The sequence below is a fragment of the Dipodomys merriami genome, unplaced genomic scaffold, assembly GCF_024711535.1.
Source record: "Dipodomys merriami isolate MVZ:Mamm:240054 unplaced genomic scaffold, mDipMer1.0.p SCAF_370, whole genome shotgun sequence".
In the NCBI taxonomy this organism is placed as follows: domain Eukaryota; kingdom Metazoa; phylum Chordata; class Mammalia; order Rodentia; family Heteromyidae; genus Dipodomys; species Dipodomys merriami.
In genome coordinates this window covers 98741-125768 of record NW_027205271.1, presented here as the reverse complement: position 1 = coordinate 125768, position 27028 = coordinate 98741, and the positions used below count along the sequence as shown (strand labels likewise).

The following is a 27028-nucleotide window of genomic DNA, read 5'->3' as shown; positions in this document are numbered from 1 at the left end:
AAAGTTCATTAGATTCTGGTTTGAAAGTAACCAGCAAAAGCTAGAAATGGACCTGTAGTATAAGCAGTAAAATGCTAGCATTGAGAAAACTAAAACAAAAACATAACAAATTCTGGGACAGAGCCAAGCCTTGAGTTCAAGCTCCAGTATTGGCAACAAACTAGTGAATGATGAATAAATGAATGAACTAAAAATAAATTAAGTGGTCACATGTGGAGAGACAGGTAAAATGTAACAACCGTGGTGATTAGATTATGTATTATTTTGTAATAAGTCAAATTATCATTTTTCTAATCACTAATATTTTAATTGAACTTTTATGTACAATAAACCCTGAATTTGGCATTCATGTATATGTGTGTGTACATGTGCGCACATGTGTGTGTGTGTGTGTGTGTGTGTGTGTGTGTGTGTGTGTGTGTGTGTGTGCGGTTGGAATGTTGCTTGCCAATGTGGACAGTGAGGCTGAAAAGAGCTATGTTGCAATATTGTTATTTATCAGTGTTCCGTCCTGTCATTTCAGTGGAACCACCCTTCTGTACATTTTATTTGTAAAATAATAACATCATCATAATCAAAGCATTTACACCATTAAGTTAGATAAAAGAGATCACTTTAAGCTCTTAGCATATGCTAGGAAAGAAAATACACATATAATTATGTAGTAAGTCATTGCTGTAATATGACTCTCAGTACAAAATATGTATTTGACCTCTTAAATTGGATATACTTTTAAGATATACTCATAGAGTAATTTTGACCAACTTGACAAAACAGTTATTACTCTCCAGTTATTCCTGTGAAACTCAAGGTGGATAAACTCTTTCCGGATTTCTGTTGAAAATAACTTTCTTTGTAAGTTTGAATCTATTCACACTAAGATAATAAACCCCGTATTTTTAGGTTTGAATATCCCATCATATTTACTGAAAATCAGTATTGTGGATATGTTTGTTAGATATACATTGCAAAAACAAACAAAAAGCATGTGTCACCTCCAGATTGTGGATGCATTTGAAGTTGTATTATACATACAAAGGTTTCTTCATTAATAGTACTTTTGTGGGAGTAACTATCACAACTTTAACAAATAAGGCTTTTTGAATATCCTTTCCAATCTAAATAACATCACAGAGCGAGTCTTGCAATTTCTGAAAACCCTTTGAATATTTTAGTGTTATTTCAGTTCATTGACTATACAGCTAAAGACATTTCTGAAATAAACATTGTTAAAATCTGAAAATGTAAGTGGGTATATAGGCTTTTTATGCATCATTTTATGAAAAGCCAGTTTTTATGAAAATAAAAGATATAGAATAAAAGAATGGAAGTGAATTGGCTGAGATAATTATTAGTATAAATTTATTTTCTATTAGCAAAATCCTTTGAATGTATACGATGCAGTTAAATTATGTCCTTCGTTACACTATGCTTCAGTTATTTTTAGAATCTTTGTAGTTACGAGAGTGAATTTGTAGTATAAATAAATGTCTTTGAATATGATTAGGATTAACCTTGTGTTTTGTTTCCTACTCCCAAGAAAATGAATTATTTTCAAGTGTTAACAGTTTACAATTGAATCTTCAGTATCATAAGAAATTTTGAACAAATATAGTAGTATTGATATCTTTTTTTGGGGGGTGGGGGAGTCTGGTAGTGGGGCCTGAACTCTGGGCCTGGGCGCTTTTCCTCAGCTCTTCAGTTCAAGGCTAGTGGTCTTCCACTTGAGCCACAGCACCACTTGCGTTTTTTTTTCTTTTTGCTTATGTGGTGCTGCGGAATCGAACCCAGGGCTTCATGCATGCAAGGCAAGCGCTCTACCACTGAGCCACCTTCCCAGCCCTTAATGTCTTTTTAAACCAATTGTATTCACAAGTTGGAGAGGCTTTAATTCATGCTTAGGCCTTCTTGTCTATGATTTTTTATCCCCTCATTCCTAACATTAATAATAGGTCAGACTGCATTTTTGGGTACATGAAAGGCAAATTATTTATCTGGGGCCAAAGGTGATTTTTATATCAGTGTTGCTTTAATAGCATTTTAAAGTAGTACCTTTGTCTCAAAATGTTGGGTATAAAAAACTATTAAAATACTTCTAATGGTAAACAACTTACTTGAGCTACAATGTGGAAATGATTGGTCCAGAAGACCTGCAGTCTGTTTCCATCAGGAATTGGGGAGGTCATTCTTTCAGTAAGACAGTGTTAAACAAAGTTAGGCTCCCCAGGCAGTGCAGTGTTGAGTGAAGGGATAGAATATGATTTCTGCTATTTTGACCTAGAAATCAAGAATGTTATATTTTAGCAGTTCCTTTCACCAGGGAGGTATACATTGATTCTGAACTTCAAGTTTTCATATTACAGTTCCCTATTTTCTAACAAAGATAAAATGTAATATTATGAGTGTACACAAAAATTCTAGGAATTTTTCCTAGAATTTTAGTCATAAAATAGAATGAGGTTAATTGATACAGTCGGGGATGGACCTCAGTCTAACACTTACATGTGTGCAATGTTGTACTAGTAATTACAACTCTGAAGACTTCAATATCATCATCAGAGAATTAAAAATGTAAGTAGTTCCACTTTATGGAATTATTCTGAGGATTAAATTAGATACCATAGGTAAAGTACTTGGAAAAATAATCAATTAGCATTTGGCACATTCTACCTGTTATTTTATCATGTGGTGAATTCTAACATTTTTACTGTGATTTTTATTGTGTCTCTTTCTGATGTGCAATGTGATGTATTGATATTCATTGCATTGATCATTTTTCTGTCACTATGAGGAAAATACCTGCAAAGAAAATTTCTGAGGAGGAAACTATTATATTGACTCATGGTTTAAGAGAACACAGTTTAAGATCAGATGTCTCCATTCTTTTTAATTATATTTTCATTATGTTAACTAGTTGTACAAGGGAATTTCCATTAAATAAATCATGATTTAAGTGTAATGGATCTTTATATAACCTTTCCCTATACTTTTTTCTTTTTTATTTCTTTTTTATTTTATTTTATTTTTTTGTGAACATACTGTACAGAGGAGTTACAATTACATGGGCAAGATAAGGAGTACATTTCTTATCAAGCATTGCAGCCTCCTCCTTTGTTTACCTTTCACATCCGTTCCCAGCCTCCCCCCGCCCCCTCATCCAATACTCCCCCCCACCAAAGTTGATTGAAATTAATAGCAATTATCCATTTTGTTAAAGTAGAGATGGTTTTCCCAAACTGATTCTCACAATTCATCTTCCATTCAACAAGTAGTAACGTGTAAAAATTCCCTTTGTTTTGCTCCTTATTAAATTTGTTTCCATTTTATTTTATAATGAAGGATGATTTCATAAATCTACTGTAGATGCAAAAATATGTCAATGTATTTCTAACTGTATGCATTGATCTATATATACACATATATTACACAGGTTACAATGATAATTTATAACTTCTGTAACTATACAATTTACTGAATTATTAAAAACGTCAACGGCTCATGCCTGGAATCCTGGTTACTCAGGAGGCTAAGATCATGGTTTGAAGCCATCCTGGGCAGGAAAGTCCATGAGCCTCTTATCTCAAAACAACCAACAGAAAATCAGAATTGGAACTGTGGCTCAAAGTATTAGAGAAGTATCCTTGAGAGAAAAAGCTCAAGGACATCACCCAGGCTCTTAGTTCAAGAACTACAATCTACCCAAAAATTCTAATTTACACCTCTGTAAGTAGAGTATTTCCATCACCCAAATGTACATCCATGCTCATTTGCAAGGTAACTCTGTTTTGTCTCAAGTACCACAAAATATTATCACTAAAGTAGATTGGAACATGGGTTCATTCTATCTCTCTAATGGATTTTTCTCCACTCAAATACTCAAGTATTACAATTGTTCTAATTATTTAAATCATAGCTTTTTTTTACCCCTAATACTAGAGTTTGATTGAGTGTTTTGTGCCCCTTAAATGGATGTTCTTACCACTTTGTCATGCCCCCAGCCCTAAGTTATCCTGATTATTTTTCAGCTAGAAACTTGCTTCCTACTTGTGTATGAACTTGGTCTCAGTGCACTTCATGTTATTCTTCCTGGAATTCAGAATAACAGGTGCATGGCATTGTGTACAGAACTTTCTGTTCAGTCTGGGCTTTAGCCACTATCCTCCCAACTGCACTCCCATGTAGTCACGAATTTCATAAGCTTGTCATAGCTGATTTTTTTAAATCTTTAATTTCCTGCAGGTTCTTGAGTACTGAATTAATTTTTGTTTTCTTGGGTTGTTTTGTTTCATTTGAATCTATGTGTTGAGTTGTTCCTCACTTTTCCTTTTGTTTCTTTCCCTCAAGTTCTTACTTAAAGTGCTAAGAAACCAATGCTTCTTTTTCAAGATAGTCAGGGTGAACATTATTTATTCCAAAGCAATTTCAGTATCTATGAATGGTATACACATGCTAAGCGCAGACTTTGGCATACACAGAGAGATCATGAAATATATGAAGAAAATAAAACTACAGATGAATGCCAGGAGGAGAATAAGCTATTATTAATTGTTTGACAGAGGTTTCTGTTCTAGTAAAAGAAATATATTGCTTGATGCAGAATTTCAAAAAACCATATTGCTAGGAGGAACCTAAACAATCAACTAATACTATAGACTTGAGAGTGATGAATTGACTTCCTGAATAATTTACTTTTGGGACAAATAAAAGCAGGCTTCCAAAAAGAGAGTAGATTTTAGAGAAACATGATGAATTTTATGTAAATAGGTCCTTAGCTGATTTTGTTAATTTGTGAACTAATACAGGGAAATAAAGTACAGCAAGGTAAAAAAATAAATAACTTCACATTGAAATATTCATTTGTGTTTGTATATGTATGCATGCATGTACAAGTACGCACACGAACATGTGCATATGCTCATGCTTGCATTCATCATTCTTGAGGCTTGATAGTCCCTGGGAACTATTTCTCACCTTTTGTGCCCAAGGATAGTGGTCTACTACTTCAGCCACTGCTACAATTCTGTTGTGTGTTTTTTTTTTAGATAATCGCTTGTATTTTCATGATTGAACAGTGGTCTTCAGATCTCAGACTCCCGAGTAGGTAGCTAAGCTTATTCAGCCTCTGAGTAGCTAGTTAAAATTCTACCTATCCTCTGTGCTTCACTGCTCTTTTATTCTTTTCCTGAGGTATTCACAAGCCTAAGTCATACATATATATGTTTACTTGCTTTAAAAATATTCTTACTGCTTGGCACCAGGGTATCACATGTATATTCTTAACTACTTAGGTGGCTTGAGGACAGAACCCAGGCCAAAATTTAGTGGACTTATTTCTCAATCTATAGCTGGGTGAATTGGATCATTTCCATCATCCTGCGCTATCTAGAAACTAGGATTGGAAGGACTGAGGATCCAGGCCAGGCAAAGTAGCAAGCTAGAAAAGTTGGTGTGCAACTCTGATGCCATTGATGATGGGAAGGCTAAAAGGACAGATCAGGTGCATGTTCTTGTGGAAAGGGAACTACTATCCTAAAATTAACCACAGATATGATGCCGGCCTGCAAGAACAATATACCCCAAGTTGAAATCCCCACATTTTCCACAACCAAAATAAGTATATACATTAACATCCAAAATCTTAATAAATCTGTTCTTTGTTCTAATATCAGCTTTGATTATCATATGATGTGACAGAATAATTTCTTCATTAAACTTATGATAATTTTAAAAGACCTAGAAAATTCTTTTCACTTATTAAGTGCAAATGAATGGCAAATTGCCTCATTTCTTACATATTTGACTACCACTATAAATTCATCATATGATTATTATTAATGGTAATATATTCTGATTTATTACTTTACTTTGTAACAGTTTTTAAACTTTTTGCTTTTCTGCTGAAGTTGAAGCGTTTAAATAGTATCATCAAAGTATATTTCTTGGATATTTAGGAAATTTTTTACAATGTTTTTCACCAATGGCTTCTAAGAATTCTTAATTGGTATATTATTTGGTTTATTTTTAATTTCAAATTAATTTTATTGTAATGGTAATGTACTCAGTGGTTACAGTTACATAAATGAGGTAATGAGTACATTTCTTCGGGAAGGAACATTGTTATATATTTCAACGATATTTTTTTACACTCAAAACAAGAACTATTGATGCTTTTGTTGTTGCCATTGATCAATGGGTACTTTTGCTGTTTTTGTTCATTTTTTATTATAAAATTGATATACAGAGAATTTACACTTAATTAATTCAACTAAAGAGTATACTTCATTTTCTTTACTTTTTTTGGGGGGGGCGGGGTCCGGTTGTGGGGCCTGAAGTCTGGGCCTGGGCCCTGTCCCTCAGCTCTTCAGCTCAAGGCTAGCGCTTGAGCCACTTGAGCCACATCACCACTTCCGGCTTTTTTCTTTTTTCTTTTGTGGTGCTGAGGAATCGAACCCAGGGCCTCATGCTTGCAAGGCAAGGGCTCTACAACTGAGCTACCTTCCCAGCCCCTACTTCATTTTATTTTCTAAATTTCAAATTTTGAGCTTAAATATTTCTTTTTCTTTCTTTAGAGTAATTCTTTTTTCAAAGTTTAGGACCAGTTAATTTAATTTTGCATGATTTTTACCCATGTAAATTATTCAGACACATATATTTTGCTTTTATAATATTTAACAAGTGGCTATTTAAAAATTAATTTCTTAATTTTACATGGTTAGTGAATCTAAATACATTTATTTTCTTATAGTATAAAAATATTTGTGCAGGTAACAAATACTTACAGTATTTTCAAGAAGCACATACTTTACTAAGAAAGGCTTCATTACTTGGTCACTTTTTGGAAGTACGTTTACTTTGAATTAAAAAAAAAAAGCTTTGAGCTAGGCATGGTGATTTGTGACATCCATTTTCCAGCTATGGTGGGATGTGTAAATAGAGTTTGTAATTTGGGAGAGACTGGTAAACTATGAGGCCTTAGAATAAAAATATTCAGAGTGAAATAATTATGGATATAACCATCCCTAGCGTTATATACAGCACCTCGCTATCATATTCTAAATCTTGAGTTAAAACACCAGTAATATCAATCATTTGTTAAAATAAAAGGACACATGTTTCAAATGTTTATTGTTTAAAACTTATTTGCAAAAGTTCTCATGTCTTCTATTAATTCTCAATTTACTTAATCTATTAAAATCCAAGTATATTGCGACTATTTTCTTTCTACCAAACTTTTAAATACTACGAGCAATATTATTATTTCATATATTAACATACTTTTACTGTTTGTGATAATTTCCTCCGTTTAATATGATAATATCAATATTGCAAATATGTGTAGGTGGTGTGTGTGTGTGTGTGTTTATGTGGTTTTTGTGTGTTTGTGTGTGTGCTTTCTGTGTACTTTGTAATGCTTGGGAGTTCACACCGTTGCTTCACATATGCAAAGCCAATGGTTTACCACTGAGCTATACTGTCTAGTTATAATCCAAATAGTGTTTTAAACCATGACTTTCATTCCTAGTATGCTTTTTCAAAATTATATATAATAACATGTCATCCATATTCTATCCACGCTAGCAATTTTTTTGTAATTTAGAATATTTCCACTTCCAAACTGTTGTGTGTGTTATTGATAAAGGTTTAACTTTGCTTCTTTTCTCTCTTCATTCCTTCTCCCTTTAGAGTTTAACTATTCTCTCTTATTTCTTTGAAAATTATCATATTCCTATTACAACATGTATATACAATGCTTTAATTTCTATTTTAATTTTTCCCATTTCCACTGATTTTAGTACAAGCTATTAGATGGATTGAAAAGAAACTTGTCTCAGGACACTTTATTTTTCTCCTTCTCTACTCTGAAGTCTTTCTGGTTTTTGAAACACAATAGCAATCACATATAGCTCCTACGTGGTCCATCATTTTTTCTCCTCTCACTTTCCTCTGTTGTACAGCTCAAGTTGTTATCATTCAGCTTTGTTATGCTACAGTGTTATCTAAATCTTAACTAATTCCTGAGTTAATTTTAGTTGTTTCAAGTATACTCTGAAGACATTTTTCTATATATAATATCTGGGATCTTGTGTTTTTTGAAGGTACAAAATATGAGTGACTATCAAACATCTAGGTATCTTTGTAGAATATTGGTCCACCTGCTCAATAAACTCCTATGTAAATTCAAGGAATACAGGTCAGTCAGAACAATCTTGTAAAATGGTGTAGCTTCACCCTGCATACTAGCTTTGAATCTTTTTATCATGTTTAGTAGTGGAGGCAACATAGTTCTACTACAACAGCAGACACATAGAAGAATGTAACAGATATGTTAAAAATAAATTCTCAGTTGTATGGTCAATAGATTTTGAAAACTATCCTATGACTTTATGAAATAAAAATAGAATCTTAAATGGGTATATTGGCACTATTGTCTTTCGGGATTTACAGAATGATCTTAGACTACTACCTCAATCCTTTTTTTTTTGTTTCTTTTTTTTTTTTGTCACTCATGGGGCTGGAACTCTGGGATCAGGAGCTGTCTTTGTGCTCTTCAGCTCAATGTGAGCACCCTACTACTTGAGCCACTGCACCACTTCTGGATTTCTATTGGTTTATTACAGATAAGAGTCTCATGGACTTTCCTGCCCAGGCTGGCTTTAAACCGTGGTCCTTAGATCTCAGACTCCTGCCTAGCTAGGATTACAGGAGTAACCTACAGGTGGCTGGCCTACCTCAATCCTTATACAAAAATTTATAATAAAAAAAGATTATCAAACTAAATGTGAGATGTAAAAACCTATAAGAGATAAACGTAAAAATTCATGACATTGTATCAATAAAGGTTTCTAATGGAAATCATTAGTGGCTAAAGAAAGGCAAGAATATACTGGATTATATCAAGTGATAGTATTTCATAATTCAAAGGACACTGTACTCATAATTCAAAGGACACTATAACCGAAGTGAAACATATCCAACAGATAGAGGGAACATATTTGTTAATGCTACAATGTGAATGCTACAATAATTCCGAATCTTAAGTATTATTCTTCCATTCTTGTTTTTACAAATTTGCATGATTAGCTACCATGATTTAGAGCTAGTAGAAGAAAGGGAGTGGCCTCATCCTTCATGTTCCATTTAGGAGTAATGCTTTCTCTATGTCCCTCCCATAGGTCTAAATACTGGCCTTGGCTTTATTGTTTCAAAGTTGTCTTATTTGCAGAGTCTTCTACAGTGTATTGAACCATTATACTTAAACATAGAACTTCTCTTTCTCCTATTCCTATTGTTTATCCTTCTGTTAATTTATGTACACTTGGGTAATAATGCACAACACCAACACTGACAAAAAAATGTTTCTGAGAACCTACTTCCCACTTAAAATTGGTCTTAATTTACAGAGCATTTAGGAAATTTGAACTTAATGTACTCCAGGATAATTTTTTTTCATGTTTTTTTTAATTGTGAAAATGGTAGACAGAGGGATTAGAGTTACATAAGTAAGTTAGTGAGTATATTATCTAACGAACATTGTTACCTTCTCTTTTGTTTTTCCCTGCCATCCCTTTTCTCCCCACCGCCCCAACTCTCACCTTTCATTCCCAACTAGTAAAGTTCATTTTCAACATAGTGTCTTGTTCATCTCATTGTAACAATGGGTCATACTGTGTACTTCTTTCAGCATTTTATTTCCCTTCCCCTCCCCACATTAGAAATTTGTATATGCAAGTTGGAGCTCACAGACCTCAAATACAGTGGAAACGGGTTATACCATGGAGGAAGAAAATAGAAGAGAAACAAAAAATCACATAATATATGGTAGATTGGCAGTTAGGGTGGCTTTGCTAGGGCATGTTAGCTTGGTGAGGAGAGGAAGAAGTCTCGAGTCCCACCCAAACCGATAATGAAAAATGAGACAACCAATGGCTAAAGAATTTCAAGAACAAAGGCAGGGACTTATAGGTAACCTCTAGGGGCAGTGAGGGCAGCAAGGCTGGGCCTGTGGTTGTCATGCCTCTCTCGATGCCTTTGGAAGTGAGGGCCAGCTCTGCTGTGGGCTAGCCCTGGCTCTTGCCTTGAAGCAGGCACCAGGCAGGAATTGTCAGCACAGCTTCAGCCTGCCCCAAGGAGGTGGCCTGTTGTGGGTGCTGTAGCCTGGGCAGCTGCTAGGATGCTATACTCAGCAGGGCAGAGGAAGCATGGCTGGTAGGCTCCGCTCCAGCCCAGCCAAGCTCAGGGCCACTTTGGAAGTTCCAGCTCTGGATCAGGACCAGGAACTGCTCCCCAGACAAGTAGGGCCTCTGGGGACCTGTGCAGTGGCCACTACGTGTGGGTTGTGAACCTCCTTAGAATGACCGAGGAGTTTCAATGGAGAGGTGCATTTGCTTCTGTGCCTCTCACATCTTCTGGATTCCTGCTCTCCTCCTGCCTCCTGCCATGTGCAACTAAAGGAGTCAATTTCTCCAAGCCACTGAGAGGCCATCCCGGAGATGTTCACAGGGCTTTCCATGCTGCTTCACCATGCATGCAGGGCTCACAGGGTGCCACCCTCCAGGCAAAGTTTACCACCATTTCAGCTTGGCTACCACTGCCTAGAGGATCACAAACTGCTTTCTTACACATAAATCCAGGGGTACACAAGGCTGTCCTGCAGTCTAAGGCATCCTTTCCTTCCTCCTGCTCAGGTGTGGAGCAACTGTGGAGCCAACTGCAACATCATGATTGATTATCTAAAAAGAAGAGGAAAAAAGCTTCATTTTTCCAGATACAGCTGCCCCTGGGGTTCTCTGTGTACACTAGCCTTGTGCTTAGATAAGGATCCCCAAAGACCACCATGGATCCAGTTCTCATGTGACCACATTAGAGTCATTTATTGCAAGGTCGAGCCTGGACTCACAACTGTCACCATTGCAGTGGGTCAGAGTTGAGATCCCGACCCTTCTGTTAACTGGGTAATCATATAAAAATCTTATGGGCTAGCGAGTGCAGGCTAAGCAAAAAGAAATAATTTGTGGAGGAGAAGGGGAAAAAAAACAAATCGTTTAAATAAGGATACAGGTGGACCCATTGCAACAATGAGATGTACAAGTTCTTATGGAGAAAAACGAACTTTACAACTTTGGTGAGGGGAAGTGGGGAGCAGGATTCGATGGGGGGGCGGGGGGGACAATGGGAAGGGATGGGAGGGGGAAACAAAGGAGGAGGTTACAATGCTTGATAAGAAATGTACTCATTATCTTGCCCATGTAACTGTAGCTCCTCTGTACAGTATTTTCACAATAAAAAAGTGAAAAAAAAAACATTAAAAAATTAAAAATAATCTGTAGCTTTAGGTACTTCCTGTCATCCGCTGATGGCTGTTGCTAGGGGAGTTATAGGCAGAACTTTATTGTGACATTTCACGGTTTTTCCAGGAACCTGAGTTCTAACTTTCAGTAAATGTCTACTTACAATGGGTACTTTCAGTAAAGGCCCTCACAGTGGATAGTTTCAGAGTATTCGGTGTCTAAGTCCAGAATGCCTGTCCTTTGGCAAAGATTTCTCACTAGGTGTGTGTGTGTGTGTGTGTGTGTGTGTGTGTGTGTGTGTGTGTGTGTGTGTGTGTTTGTGTGTGTGTGTGCCTGTGTGTCTGTGTGTGTCTGTGTGTGTGTCTGTGTGTGTTGTGTGAGAGAGTAAGACACAGCTGAGGTTTGCGGTAAAATTCTCCTTCCCTTCAGCATTGAGCTTTGATATCTATTGTTTGTCCCACCTCCCCAATTTTGAGTTCTAATGTTGTCCTTCTAAATACTTTTATCCTTTCATCTTCTTGATATTCAGTTTCCTAAGGTATGCTTGTGAACTTCAACATTTGCTTCATGAAGGGGATGCCTTTCTTCGATCTTTTATGAAGCTCTTTGCTCTCTTTAAATGCAGTTTATACTTTGTTAGTGGTTTTACTTAGGCCAGACTGTGGTGGCCCAGGCTCTGACTGTTAATTCTGAGATTAGTTTAGGCCAATATGAGATACTATACTTTCAGTATATAAATGAAAGAAGTTCAGCATCTTTATTGAAACAATTTCCTGGCTGTAAATACAAACAAAACATCCAGTGATATAAATGTACAATCTGTTGTTTTTAGTTAATTGTGCACCACTGTAATGAAAAAAAATCATTTTACTAACTGAAATGAGTATTTGTAATGGGAAAAAATCAAATGTTATAAATCTTAAAAATTGATCAAATACCAAAGAAAAAGAAAGACACTACTCAGGAATGAAGTATAAATGTAAGTATTTAATAAATAAATGAAATTTTTGAGATTCATATCCACATAGCAAATACGAAGGAAAATAAAGAGGAAAGTCACTGAGATCCTATCTTACACACCAGAATAGCTACCACCACTCAAATAAATAAACTGCTGGAGAGGTAAATAAATCAGGAACTATATTTGGTTTTGTGGCATTGTAAACTAGTGCAACCCATAGGGATATCTTAATGGAAGTTTACACAATACCAAAAAGACAGATATGTTGATGACGTTTACTGCAATTGGATACATATTGAAAGAATATAAATCAACATGAACATACATGTTCATGGCAGCAATATTCTATAGCAACCAAGCTGTGTAATCAACCTAGATGCACCAGAAAGAGGGAATGAAGAAAATGTGCTATTCATAGCTATAAAAATGTTCTGGTATATGAGAAGTGAATGTTTCTACTGTATCATTGCTAAATATTTTGAATATATACCTAATCCTACTTTCACTAAGTTTTGTGGCATTGTGTTTTTGCTTTAATGAGGAACATCCATATTGATTTTCAGACCAATTACAATAGGTTGAGATTTCCTATAATATGTAGATATTAGATCAAAATTTAAATATATCAATGAACACATAGAGGACCATCATATATAGTTTATAATTTGAAGCAATTTTAAGAAGGCAACTGTTGGGGGAAAAGACGATGTTAGAAGCTTAAAAAATACACAGACATGGAAAAATACCAAAAAAATGTGCAACTAATTACTGGTAATAGTAAAATATTTTTCTCAAGTATTAACAATGAAACTATTAAAATAATACTTAATAACATCAAATAAATATGCCATAGAAGAAAATGTACCATAGATATACGTTTCCCCATAATTTGTTTTCCTTTATAGCAAATGGATTAGAAGATGATAACACATTCAAGTGTCATTGATTGCATGCAGCAAAGGAAAGTAACAGAGAAGTAGAGAGTAAGAACAACCTGGGGTATGGATAAAGATACTCAGTAGAACTTTGTAAGGAAAGAATGTGCTCTGTTTTCCTGATCAAAATAGAGCTAGGACAGCTAACTTTTGACAGAACACTTGTAATGTAGAGTAGTGGAATTAGTAATTTCGGTAGTAATTTATTACATTAATTCCCTAATCTTATGATGTGATTCCCTAATGATCTGAGTGATCTTAGATTTTCTTTTTTGGGGGGAGGGGTGTCCGGTCCTGGGGCCTGAACTCTAGCCTGGGCACTGTCCCTCAGCTTTTCAGCTCAAAGCTAGCGCTCTACCACTTGAGCCACAGCGCCACTTCCAGCTTTTTTCTTTTTGCTTATGTGGTGCTGAGGAATCGAACCCAGGGCCTCAGGCATGCAAGGCAAGCTCTCTACCACTGAGCAACCTTCCCAGCCCCTTGATTCTAGATTTTCTGAGCCCTATTTTTCACCCAAAATCTCTAAATTCCTCACCCTGCCAATGGTTCTTCTGCTTCTCTCATTTCTCCTTGTTTCTGAACTAAACTCCTGTAATCTTTTGGTTTATGAGAAAGAGCTAGAGAAATATGAGGATGGCTTGGAGTCTGAGCTAACATCCACTCCAGCTTGGAGGATCTGGTAAAGGACTTTCACCTGGGTCTCAGAATCAGATATTAATTGACCTCTTTGGAAATGGAGAAACTCACTCACTCAGACAGAATCTGTCATTCCTTGACATTCTTTGAAGAGATTCGATACTAGGGCACAATGAAGAGAATGAGCTTTCCCATTGTCAGAAGGAACAGGTTGAAAACTAAAAGTGGCCTCAGGTCCCAAAGGGCCAGTCAGAAGCCAAGAGATCACACTTTCCTCCTCATCAGGGACCTTCTAGTAGGAATAGAGTCTGAGCAAAGTCTGACATAAACTTAGACTGGGCCTAAGGTGGAAACAAAAGGATGACCCTCTCTTTGATTACAAGGGAGTTATGTAGTGAGACATGACAACTTCCTTCATATAAGAAAATTAATGTTATCTCATTGCCATTTTGCAGGAAGTCAGTTTCCCCAAAGCAGAAGTTGTTAAATGTTGTGACTGCCTGTTTGCTCTGTAGGCTGTTGTCTCTCTCACCCCTTCTGATGTCAGGAATGCATTGCTTCTTTCAGGCACTCAACTACCTGTACTGACTCCTAGGCAGGAATACTGTAGGCTGTTCTTTGGCTAACCTCTTGCATTTAAAGTAGATTAGGCCCAGGCTCTGCTCATGCCAAGAGGTAGATGCAAGAGGTGAATATAATCTCAGATTTGTACAGAACCACGATCATACTGAAAAAAATTAAATGAAATTAATAGTTGAGTAATTTAGGGTTTATAGCCACAAAATTTAGGTAATTATTAGTAATACATCTAGAATCATGGATTAGGAAGAGAACTGTGAAGTAGGTTCAGAATACAATGAAAAGACACACAATAGCCATAACAGGAGATAAGAGTATGAAGGAACTATTGGCATATGTCCATTTATTATCTTAGGAGTGACCTTGGATAGGAGGCTTTTAGAATAATATCTAAAAGAGAGGGAATTGCTGGGCGCTGGTGGCTCACAACTGTAATCCTAGCTACCCGGGAGGCTGAGATCTGAGTATTATGATTCAAAGCAATCCCAGGCAGAAAAAGCCAGAAGTGGTGCTGTGGTTTAAGTGGTAGAGCACGAGCCTTGAGCTCAGGGACAATGCCTAGGGTTCGATTCTTCAGTGCCACATAAGCCAAAAAAAGCCAGAAGTGCTGTTATGGCTTTCGTGGTAGGGAACTAGCCTTGAATTGAAGAGGTGACAGAGAGTACTCAGGCCTAGAGTTCAGGCTCCTTGTCTGGTCTAAATAAAAACAAAAAAATAAAACAAAAAAACTTATAAACTTATCTTTTCTCATAATTGAAGAGAGGCTGTTTTTACAGAAATTCTCCTTATCTAGCTCAAGGTCATCAAAACTTCAATAGAACTTTCCTGTTGAGATGTAATGCACCTAACTCTACTGAACCTAATCATGGCTGGGAAAGTGTGGACATAGATACTTTTGTTGTATTTTTCCTTATTAATATATAATACTCAGTTATTATATATAATATATATTATAATATAGAATATATTATACATTGTAAAATATATTAAATAGATTATAACATGTATTATGTATTAACAGACTTCCTCATTTTAGATGTAGGAACAGGCAACATATTAAAAGAAAAATGTTCTAATCTCCGAGTTATTTCTCTACCAGAGAACAATACCAGGTTTCATTCTTTTTTTTTTTAATTTAATTTTATTTTATTTGTGAACATACGGTACAGAGGGGTTACAATTGCATGGGCAGGATAATGCGTACATTTCTTACCAAGCACTGCAGCATCCTCCTTTGTTTACCCTTCACATCACTTCCCAGCCTCCCCCCTCCCCGCCAATTCCCAGCCTTCTGCTTTCCCCCCTCCTCCCCTCCTGCACCAACCTTGTAAAGCTCATTTTGGACATGACAACTTGTACTTCTCATTGTTGCAACAGGTCCACCTGCATGCTTAAACAACTGGTTTTTCCCCATCTCCTCCACAAGTTATACTGACATCAAATATAGCAAAGAGATAATCTTATAAATGCATTAGAAACACATGCATAAAAGAAAAAAAACATTAAAATACACATCTAAGTGTTCATTTTCCTGACATCACATTATCTGACCTTTTCTGCTTGACTCATACATATACTAGATATTACAAATAAGGGAAACCATGGGACCAATGTTTCTTTGGGCCTGGCTTACTTCACTTAATATAATGTTTTCCAATTTTTTCCATTTCCTAACAAATGGTGCAATGTCATTCTTTCTGACGGAGGCATAGAATTCCATTGTGTATATATACCACATTTTCTTGATCCATTCATCTACTGAGGGGCATCTGGGTTGGTTCCATACCATAGCTATGTTAAATAAAGCTGCAATAAACATATTTGTGCTGGTAGCTTTAGTGTGGTCTTCTTTGTAAACATTTCGGTAAATGCCCAAAAGTGGGATTGCTGGGTCATAGGGGAGTTCTACGTGAAGTCTTTTGAGGAACCTCCATCCTGCTTTCCAAAGTGGTTGAACAAGTTTACATTCCCACCAACAATGAAGTAAAGTTCCTTTCTGTCCACATACCCTCCAGCATCTGTTGTTGTTAGAGTTCTTGATTTTTGCCTTTCTAACTGGAGTGAGGTGATATCTCAATGTTGTTTTGATTTGCATTTCTTTTATGGCTAGCAATGTTGAACATTTCTTCATGTGTCTATTGCCCATCCTTCTTTCTTCTTCAGAGAAGTTTCTCTTCAAGTCTTTCTCCCACTTATTTATTGGGCAGTTGTTTCTTTGAGGATTTGTTGTTGGGGGTTTAATATTTTGAATTCCAAGTATATTTTAGATATGAGACCCTTGTCCGTTGTATGGCTAGTAAAGATCTTCTCCCAATCCGTGGGTTTTCTATTGATCTTGCCAGCTATGTCATTTGCCCTGCAGAAGCTCTGCAATCTTATGCAATCCCATTTGTCCAACCTTTCTTTGATTTGTTGTGTTTCCGGGTCTCTATTTAGAAAATTTCGGCCTGAGCCAAGGAGACCTAGGGTTTCTCCTATTCCATCCTGTAATGTTTTCAGAGTGTCTGCTATGACTTCAAGGTCTTTGATCCATTTGGAGTTGATTCTGGTGCAGGGTGATATATAAGGATCTAGCTTAAGTTTTCTACATGTAGTTAACCAATTTTGCCAGCACCATTTACTGAAGAGGTTGTCTTTCTTCCATTCTATTATTTTAGCTCCCTTATCGAAGATTAGATTGCTGTAGGTCTGTAGGTTCATTTCTGGGTTTTCAATTCTATTCCATTGGTCCTGAGGTCTGTTCTTATGCCAATACCAAGCTGTTTTGATTACTATGGCTTTATAGTAGAGTTTGAAATTTGGTATTGATATTCCTCCAGCAGTGTTTTTCCGTTGAGGAGCGTTTTGGCTATTCGGGGTCTTTTATTTTTCCATATGAATTTTTGGATTGCCTCTTCTATTTCCTTGAAGAATGAGGGTGGAATTTTGATAGGTCACACGTTGAATTTGTAGATACCCTTGGGAAGAATTGCCATTTTCACAATGTTAATCTTTCCAATCCAGGGGCATGGGAGATTTTGCCATTTTTTAAGTTCTGTGTTGATTTCCTTTTTTAAGATTTTAAAGTTTTCATCATAGAGGTCCTTCACTTCTTTAGTTAAGTTAATTGCTAGATATTTTATTTTTTGTGGGGCTATTATGAATGTGGATGTTTTCCTAAATTCAGCCACACTTTTCTCATTGTTGGCATACAGAAAAGCCATTGATTTTGGGGGGTTAATTTTATAACCTGCTACTTTGCCAAAGTTTTGAATCAGCTTGAATAATTTGGGAGTGGAGTCTATGGGATTCTTAAATACAAGATAATGTCATCTGCAAAGAGTGAGAGTTTTATTTCTTCTTTCCCTATTTGGATCCCCTTTATGTCTGCATCTTGTCTTATTGCTGTAGCTAGATATTCTAATATTAGATTGAAGAGAAGTGGAGAGAGTGGGCATCCTTGTCTTGTTCCTGAGTTAAGAAGAAATGGCTTTAATTTTTCACCATTGAGTATAATGCTGGCTGTAGGTTTGTCATATAGAGCCTTTATTGTGTTGAGTAATGTTCCAGGGATTCCTAATTTTTCCAAAACCTTCATCATAAAGGTGTGTTGGATCTTGTCGAATGCTTTTTCTGCATCTATTGAAATAACCATGTGGTTCTTATTCTTGCTCCTGTTGATGTGATGAATAATATTAATTGATTTGCGTATATTGAACCTGCTTTGTATCCCTGAAATGAATCCTGTTTGATCATGGTGTATGATTTTTTGGATGAATTGTTGAAGTCGATTGGACAAAATTTTGTTGAGAAGTTTTGCATCAATGTTCATCAAAGAAATGGGTCTATAGTTCTCTTTTTTTGATGATTCCCTGCCTGGTTTTAGGATGAGTGTTATGATGGCTTCATAGAATGTGTTCGGTATTGAGCTTTCTCTTTGAATTTCATTGAAGAGTTGGAGGAGTATTGGTGTGAGCTCTGCTTTGAAGGCCTTGTAAAATTCCACTATAAAAACATCTGGTCCTGGACTTTTCTTAGCTGGGAGGTCTCTTATTGCTGTTTCTATTTCAATGCTTGATATGGGCCTGTTGAGCTGGTATAACTCATCTTGGTTTAGTTTTGGCATGTCAATATTTGCTAGGAAAAGTTCCATTTCTGTAAAGTTCCCATACTTATTAACATAAAGTTTTGAGAAGTATTCCCTTATAATGTTCTAAAACTTGGTTGTTTCCGTGGTGATGTTTCCATTCTCATCTCTGAGTTTAATAATTTGAGTGTGTTCTCTCCTTTTTCTGATAAGATTTGCTAAGGATCTGTCAATTTTATTAATTTTTTCGAAGAACGAACTCTTTGTTGATTGTTTCTATAGTTTTTTTGGATTCTAATTCATTTAATTCTGATTTAATTTTGATTATTTCTTTCTGTCTACTGGATTGAGGTTTATCTTGCTGCTCTTGTTCAAGGAGGTTTAGTTGTGTCATTAAATTGCTAGTTTCAGATCTATCCAATTTGTTGATGTAGGAGCTCAGAGGTATAAACTTACCTCTGAGTACTGCCTTTGCTATGTCCCAGAGGAGCTGGTAATTTGTGTGTTCATTTTTGTTGAAAAGCATAAACATTTGAATTTCCTTTCTAATCTCTTCCAAGACCCACTCTTGATTCAGCAAGGTGTTGTTCAGCCTCTATGTTATACCGGACTTTCTTTGGTGGCTTTTGGTGTTGAGTTCTAATTTTATTCCCTTGTGGTCAGAGAGAATGCAAGGTATAACTTCAATGTTTCTGAATTTAGACAAGATTGGTTTGTGGCCTAAATTGTGGTGTATTTTGGAAAACGTTCCATGTGCTGCTGAGAAAAACGTGTATTCTGATGCTGCTGGGTGAAATGTTCGGTAGATGTCTGTTAAGTCTATTTGATCTATGCAGCTGTTTAGATCTGCGGTTTCTCTGTTGAGTTTTTGCCGAGTTGATCTATCTAGTGGGGAGAATGGTGTGTTAAAATCCCCAACAATTAATGTCTTTGGATCTATATGGGATTTGAGGGAAACTAGTGTTTCTTTGATAAATTTGGGTGCTCCATTGTTTGGCGAATAGATATTTAGAATTGTAATATCCTCCTGAAGGAGAGATCCTTTAATTAGTATGTAGTGACCTTCTTTATCTCTTCTCACGAATTTTAATTTGAAGTCTATTTTATCTGATATTAGGATTGCAACTACCGCCTGTTAATGGGGGCCGTTTGCTTGGTAGATTTTGTTTCAGCCTTTAACTTTGAAAATGTGTTTGTTTTTACGGGCAAGATGTGACTCCTGCAGGCAGCAGATAGAAGGGTCTTGTTTTTTAATCCAACTAGACAGTCTATGTCGCTTAATTGGAGAGTTCAGTCCGTTAACGTTAAGAGATAGGACTGAGAGCTATTTGGGAGTGTCTGCCATGTTATCCACCTTCTTGGGGGCTGCGAAAACTGGGTTCTTCCTAATGTTCTTGGATTCTCAGTTTGGGTGCAGTTTCTTGGCCTTTGTTGCGGTCTTGTTGGTTTTCTATGTGTAGGACATCTTTAAGAATCTTTTGTAGGGCTGGTTTGGTGGAGATGTATTGTTTCAATTTTTCTTTGCTATGTAAGGCTCTTATTTGGCCTTCAGTTATGAAGGAGAGTTTAGCTGGGTACAGTATTCTTGGTTGATAGTTGTTTGTTTTTAGGGCATGGCATATGTCATTCCAGGCTCTTCTTGCTTTGATTGTCTCTGCTGAGAAATCTGAGGTGATTCTAATTGGTTTCCCTTTATAGGTGATTACCCTTTTCTCCTTGACAGCTTTAAGGATCTTTTCCTTGGTCTGAGTTGACCCTGTGTGGATTATAATGTGACTGTGTGATGTCCTATTCTGGTCTGGTCTATTTGGGGTTCTAAAAACTTCTTGTATCTGAATAGGGCTATATTTTTGTATGTTTGGGAAGTTTTCTGCTAGGATCCTGTTAAATAAATTTCCTAGACAATTAACTTCTGTTTCTAGGTGCTCCTCTACACACATTATCCTTAGATTAGGCCTTCTGATGGTGTCTTCCAGGTGTTGGATAGATCTATATTTCTTGGACTTGTCTTGGATGGTTGTATTTTCTTTCTCTATAATATCTAGGCTGTCTTCAATCCCTGAGATTCGATCTTCTGCATGGTCTAACCTGCTGTCAAGACTCTCTACTTTGTTTTTTATCTCTTTTCCTTCTAATTGGTCAGCTTTGATGGCTTCAAGTTCTTTGTTGAAGCTCTGTTTTAGGTCTTGTAGGAATTTCATTACTTCCTTAATTTGGTGTTCAGTGTTTGTTCTCAAATCACTTAGTTGATTGGTTATGGTTTCTTTGGACTCCCATTCCTTCTCTTGGGTTCCATTCAGCATTCCCTTTGTGGTCTCCCTGACTTCCTTCAGCTCTTTGTTAATGGATTCCATGAATGTCTTTAGTGATATTTGTGTATTCTCTACCTGGTCTCTCAATTCCTGAATTACTCTTTGATTAGCTTCCTCCCGTCTGTGGGATTCCTGCAGTTCTCTTTCTTCCCATTCGGGGGATTCCTGCAGTTCTCTTTGAGTGTTCTCAGCCTGCTCACGCCATTCCTCCCTTTCTCTTTGAGTATTCTCAAGTTGTTTACGCAAATCCTGTATCAGTTTTTGAGTAGCTTCCTCACGCTTATGATATTCCTGTATAAACTTTTGGGATGCCTCCTCTCTCTCCCTTTTCACGCTCATACAAGGTCCTTTGTAAGTTGTCAAAATTCTCATTTATCATGTTTGCCACCAGTGTTTGTGGCGCTATTTTTGAACTCTCCTCTGGGTTGTTCATTATCTGTTCTGACCCCTGATTATCAAAATTGGGAATTGAGATACCGGGATTTGCCATTTTTCTTGTTTTTCTGGCTTACTCTGCCCATTTGAGATGAAAATAGCACCAGTTTTGTTCTAGAACACTATCTTAAGGCAACCATCAACCAACGTTTGCATTTATACAGTCAATAGTCTACAGATACATTCTAGTTCAACAGATACATCTATTCAACATCAAACAACTATATGTTAATGGGTTTCAAACTGCAGAGAAGAATTTGGAAAACCAAAAATTTTTAGGGTTAGCGAGAGATGTGGGTAAAAAATAGGAATAGATTGGTGTGGGGAGGCACAGGGAGAGTTAACTATGTCCTAATTTCAATGCAGGAAATAGGTTGGGTAGGATGGAAGTAGAGAGAGAGAGAAAAGGAAGAAAGTGAAAGGGAAATGAAAAGAGACCAGAAAAAAATAGAAACGTAAAAATTAATATTATTATGGAGATTAAAAGACCATCTATTTAGAGAGGAATGTGAGTATATTAATAGAAGGGTAGGGACATAGAGGAGAAGTGCAAAACTTAAGAAAATGCTTAAAATATTATAGAGGTATAAAGAGGTAGAACTGCTATTAAGGAATTTAAGTCTCAGAGGTTTTGAATTGAGTAATAAATTTGTGGATTAAGTGTGTACACAATGGGGGATAGGGTGTAATAGTCAACTATGGGTTTATCTGAGGATGTGCAGGAAAATAGTTAAGTCACATACAGAAGATCAAAAGAGAGGAAAAGGTGAAAAGGATTAGAAAGGGAGAGAAAAAGATCAGAAGTTCAGTAGAGCTAGCCAAACAAACAAAAAGATAGTTAAGAAAGAAAGAAAAAGAGAAAGAAGACAAGAAAAGAAAGGAAAACGCACATTCATGTATTCCTAAAATAAAAATTATAAGAGGAAAAAAAAGTTACCAGAAAACAATTATTTTTTCAAAAAAAGGCAAAAATTAAAGATTAATAAAATTTTTAGAAAAGGAAAAAAAATTATATATATAAAAGGTACCAAAAAAAAGAAAAAAAAGAGAAAAAAAAAGAAAAGAAAAGAAGAGGAAGAGAAGAAAAAAAAAGTTCTTTGATTTTTTTTTTGATTTTTTCGGAGGGGTGGGAAGAATCCTGTATCTCCCCTTTGTCTGTAAACAGCCTCTTGTTTGAGTCTCTGGTCAGCTTGAAGTCATGTGGCTTGACTGGTTTCTTAAGTCAGTTTGTTCGAACAGGCAGAAAAATGCTCTGCTTTACCCAAGATTTTGAGATCCCCCTCCCCGATTAGTTTAATGGAAGGGTGATCTGCTTTGAGAATCACAAAAGAGGGGGATGTAGTGGTAAGGCTAGGTTCTGGGTAGAGTTGAGGTCTTTCAACAATCAGTAGCTTTTTCCTGGGGATATTTTGTGAAAAAAAAAAAAAAAAAAAAACTAACAGAGCCCAGCCTGGAGCCGTTCTCAGGGTTTCTGTTTTTCAATTGATTGTTGAGGCTGCTAGAGGGAGAGGCAGCCTCTGGCTCTGGTTAGCCAGTGAGGAATGCCACTCCAATGGCTGGTGCCTGAGCTGGGTGACTTTTCCCTGGATGGAGCCGAGTCTGGCAGGTCACTTCGCCGCCGTTAAGTTCTTGTGATCTGCTAAATGACTCGTTTTATTCCAAGGCCTGGGTTGGAGCTGGCAGCTCCTCCGAGCTTTGTCGGTATCCAAGATGGAGATCTCCGGTGCTGGGGGGGGAGGGGTGGCCTTCCCTCCTCCGCTCCCTGAGAAGGAGTGAGGATGTCGGGCTTCTACTCACGTCGAGTCTTGGATCCTGGGTCGTCTCTGGTCTGGGAACTGCAGGATGAAGTTGTCCACTCCTTGTCATTTCTTGCTGGTCTTGAGTAGAATCCGCTCGCCTGCTGTGTCTGGCTCCTTTGTCCTGGACTCTCTGTGTGAGCGCTCAGTTATGGCCCCAGCTGTGCCGCGACCCTGCCGCCGCCGCCGCCGCGGTGGCTGGCAGGCGCTCAGATGTGTCTTTTTGCCTTGGCTTCCCCTCTCTTGTCTAACTCTCTGTCCTGTGATGGCACACTTGGTGTGATTCTCTGGCTTAAGACTGTTCACTGGAACTCTAAAACTGCTTTCTATGCTAGAGCTTCTTCAGATTCCAGCTTCTCCTCTGCCATCTTCCCCCCAGGTTTCATTCTTATTACCCAAAGAGCAACATAGGAAAGCTATGCCCATGGATGTGGTTCTCTGGATTTTGGAAATTGTGATCATATGTATATATATATATATATATATATATATATATATATATATATATATATATATATATATATAAATGAATAATATTGAATATATAAAACTATAACAACAGATAAATAAGTGAATAACTATGTGCACACACTCCCAGTCACTTTCATGTATAAGACTTTTTTTCTTTGCTCTTATTCACCTACATAGAGAGTACATGAGTTGCCCTTGAATTGTCCTGGAAGTTCTTTATTGGGATACTGTAACTTCACATCTTTTGTTCCCTAAGTAGTCAGATGCTATGTATTCAATAACAAAACTGTTACAAGCAAAAGTATCCACCCTGACACACAGAGGAACTTGGATTTCAGAAATGCCACAAATAAGCGGGAGGTACAGCAGTACTTTTCAAAATTGAATAGACTACATATTTATTAGAAAGCTTGTAAGAAAAAAAACTTCAGCATAGGATGATACACTTGAAGAAAACTACAGTTTAAATTACATTTAGCCGGGGGCTACAATAGACAATAAATAAGAATTAAAAAAAATAAATTACATATGACATCAAATTACAAAGTTCCAGGACATTTCCCTACTCTTGAAAACTAGAGTAATACATATTAAAAATAAATAAATGAAAAGACAAATGTTTTATACCAAATTTCAAAACATACTAGATGTTATACAAAGGAAATGCAATAAGCATGCATTTTACAGTCTAGTAAAATCATATGGCATGAAGAATCTGATTAACTGATTCATAAAAGTCAATACAATGCAGTTAAACCTTCCGTTATCTCACGTGGTAACTTAGCAGAATACTTTCAATCTATGGTGTCTATTTTGCATGTTATCCAGCCCTATCCATCCCACAATGGCAGAAGGCTTTTCCTGAGAAAGTCCAGAGACCCGTCTACTGTGAGTGCTCAATGTAAACCTGTTTCAATTCTCTTTTATTTGGGCATGTGATAGACTGACTATCTGTTAACTTGCCAAAGGCACAATTTGGACAGGTTTCCAGTAGTGATATTTTAGCTCTCAGAAAAAAAGGGAAATTGAAGTCAGAGGGAAAATCTACCAGATCTCTGAAAGATTTCTATCATTGTGCTAAACCTGTAGCTTTCTACTGACAGTTGAACAAACTGCAGTAATTGCCACTCCAACGACATGTCCAAAAATTGGCTTTCCAAATATTGACCTATTTTCACTTTGGTAAATCAAGACACACTATTGTGGCTCCGTTTTACTTAAACTATCAGCTATGGTTGGCCCAAAGGATAGTTGAACTTACGAATTTCTTAAATTTTAGGTCATCACACAATCACTTCATAGCCCTTAAACATTAAAAATACCTACCCATATAAGTCTGCATTACATACTTATTACTGTTTTTCTTCATTTGTCATGTTTTACATATTTGGGTATCCCTGGGCTTAGCTCTGTAATATTCCTTCTCATGTTTTTTTTTTACCACTGAGTACAGTAATTATTTCTGTAGTTTTTCTCCATCTCTGTTTACTTTAATTCAAGTCCTTAATAGCATCCTGTCTACTGACAACTCCTAACAACTGATTTTAACAAACTCAAAATATCCCAAAGTGAGCTTTGATCTCTATCTACAAACCAATCCCTCATTACTATTTGATTAAGTGATAACTCTTCCAGCTGTCTTCTCAAAATACCTTGGAGTCATTTCAGACTTACATACTTTTTCACACCTCATGTTTAATCTATGACCAGGTTCGACAAATTAACTCACTGTATATTTTAGGAAGCATATATATGTGTATACACACACACACACACACACACACACACACACACACACACACACACACACAAACACACACACACACACACACACACACACACACACACACATATATATATATATATGTTATATGAGTGCTAGTACTATGACTAAAATTTGCGGCCTAGGTTCTTTTATTTTTATTTTGTTTGGGGGGGGTCCGGTCGTGGGGCCTGAACTCTGGGCATGGGTGCTCTCCCTCAGCTCTTCAGCTCCAGGATAGTGCTCTACCACTTGAGCCACAGCACCACTTTCAACTTTGTTCTTTTTGCTTATGTGGTGCTGAGGAATTGATCCCAGGACCTCATGCATTCAAGGCAAGCGCTCTATCACTGAGCCACCTTCCCAGCCCCTTACTTTTCTTTTTGGTTCAGTCTTTATTTGGTATAAAGATCACCTACAATGTCATTACCCACACCCTTTTAATTTAAAAATGTGTATATTCTGTAGCAATGTTATTGCCATTATAACCATAATTAGGAAGATATTGTGGGTTCATCTGCTCCATACATCTTGAAAGGTAATGAATGTGAAACCTACAGAATATCCTCAGATATGCCTGGTGGAAACCTGGATTTGAATTATGGTTCTGCAGCTGATCCGTATTTGGTACTTGGGAAATTTGTTTGGCCTTGTTGCCTACTTCTGTTTTTAATAAAATAGTTAATTCATTTCCTAACTGGAAGAACTATCTTGAGCACGAAAATTACCCTAATGCAGGTGCAGTGCTTGGAATGGTGACTGCACACTGTGTAGTAGGTCCCAAAGAAGTCAGCTTCCATCAACATTGTCAGAGAATCCTTCCTGAAGGCCTTAAGAAATATATACCCAACTGCTGTTAATATCTGTGAAAACTTATCTTTACAAAAAAAGGTCTTGTCTTCATATGAAACAAAGTAATGTTGGGGCTGTCCTGTGGCTTTTAGTCTGAAGGAGTTTTGCCTAAATTTTATTCTTACACGATTAGTAGTAGCAGTAGCATTCTTTAGTGCTACCCTTCATTTTTCTAGTTCTGTGTTCCATTTGGAATACTATTGTAACAATTTATAATCTTTGTTATTAGAATAAATAAACTAAAACTGCTGAAGTTTTAAATAAAGAGACAATTTTAGGTGTGCATTACATTTTATGTGCTTAATACTTTCCTGAAATTATTCCTTTTAGGTTATATATCCCTAACAAACTATTTTTTAACATTTCTTATATGATTTATAGATTTATTTTATGATTCTTATATGATTTCTTAGAGATCCATAAATAAAACATCTCAGAACAGGAAAAAAGTAGGTAAGAAGTTATAAAAATACTATTATGGTGTCTTAATGGCTAAGTGTAAAGAACATGTAACAAAACAGTTGGAAGATTCATTTGTTCTTTTTTCTATTCTCTCACCCTTCATTGTAGAAACTTTCTCACTATGAAGTGCCAAGTTGTCTGGACATTTCAAGACTCATCTCAGTGACAGAAGTGATGGGATTAGGACATGTGCTCCTATGACTGGCTTTTAGGAAGTTCACAATAAAGCAATACCAGTACATATAAAGAAACTTTTGTGAGTGATGTGCATTGACTTCCTCAATTGCCAAAATTAAATTCATATGTCAAAACATCAAATTACTTACATTATAATATATGCAGTTCAACTGGCATTACTAACACTTCCATAAATCAAATGCAAACTAAAAGCTCTATATCAAAAACCAACATCTAAGGCAGTGTTGGAAATACAAGAAGAAACACAATAAATCTTATAGAGTGAGATCTTTAAC

At 36.5% G+C, this 27028-nt stretch overlaps 1 long non-coding RNA gene across 1 annotated transcript in view; it reads left to right on the top strand.

The window, feature by feature from the left end:
* LOC138804740 (uncharacterized) overlaps positions 1–26806 on the top strand; it is a 47738-nt gene extending 20932 nt beyond the window's left edge. Inside the window, exon 2 of the long non-coding RNA XR_011365333.1 lies at positions 26664–26806. This is a non-coding gene — a long non-coding RNA (uncharacterized lncRNA). The remainder of the gene's footprint in view (positions 1–26663) is intronic.
* Positions 26807–27028: the final 222 nt, after the last annotated feature.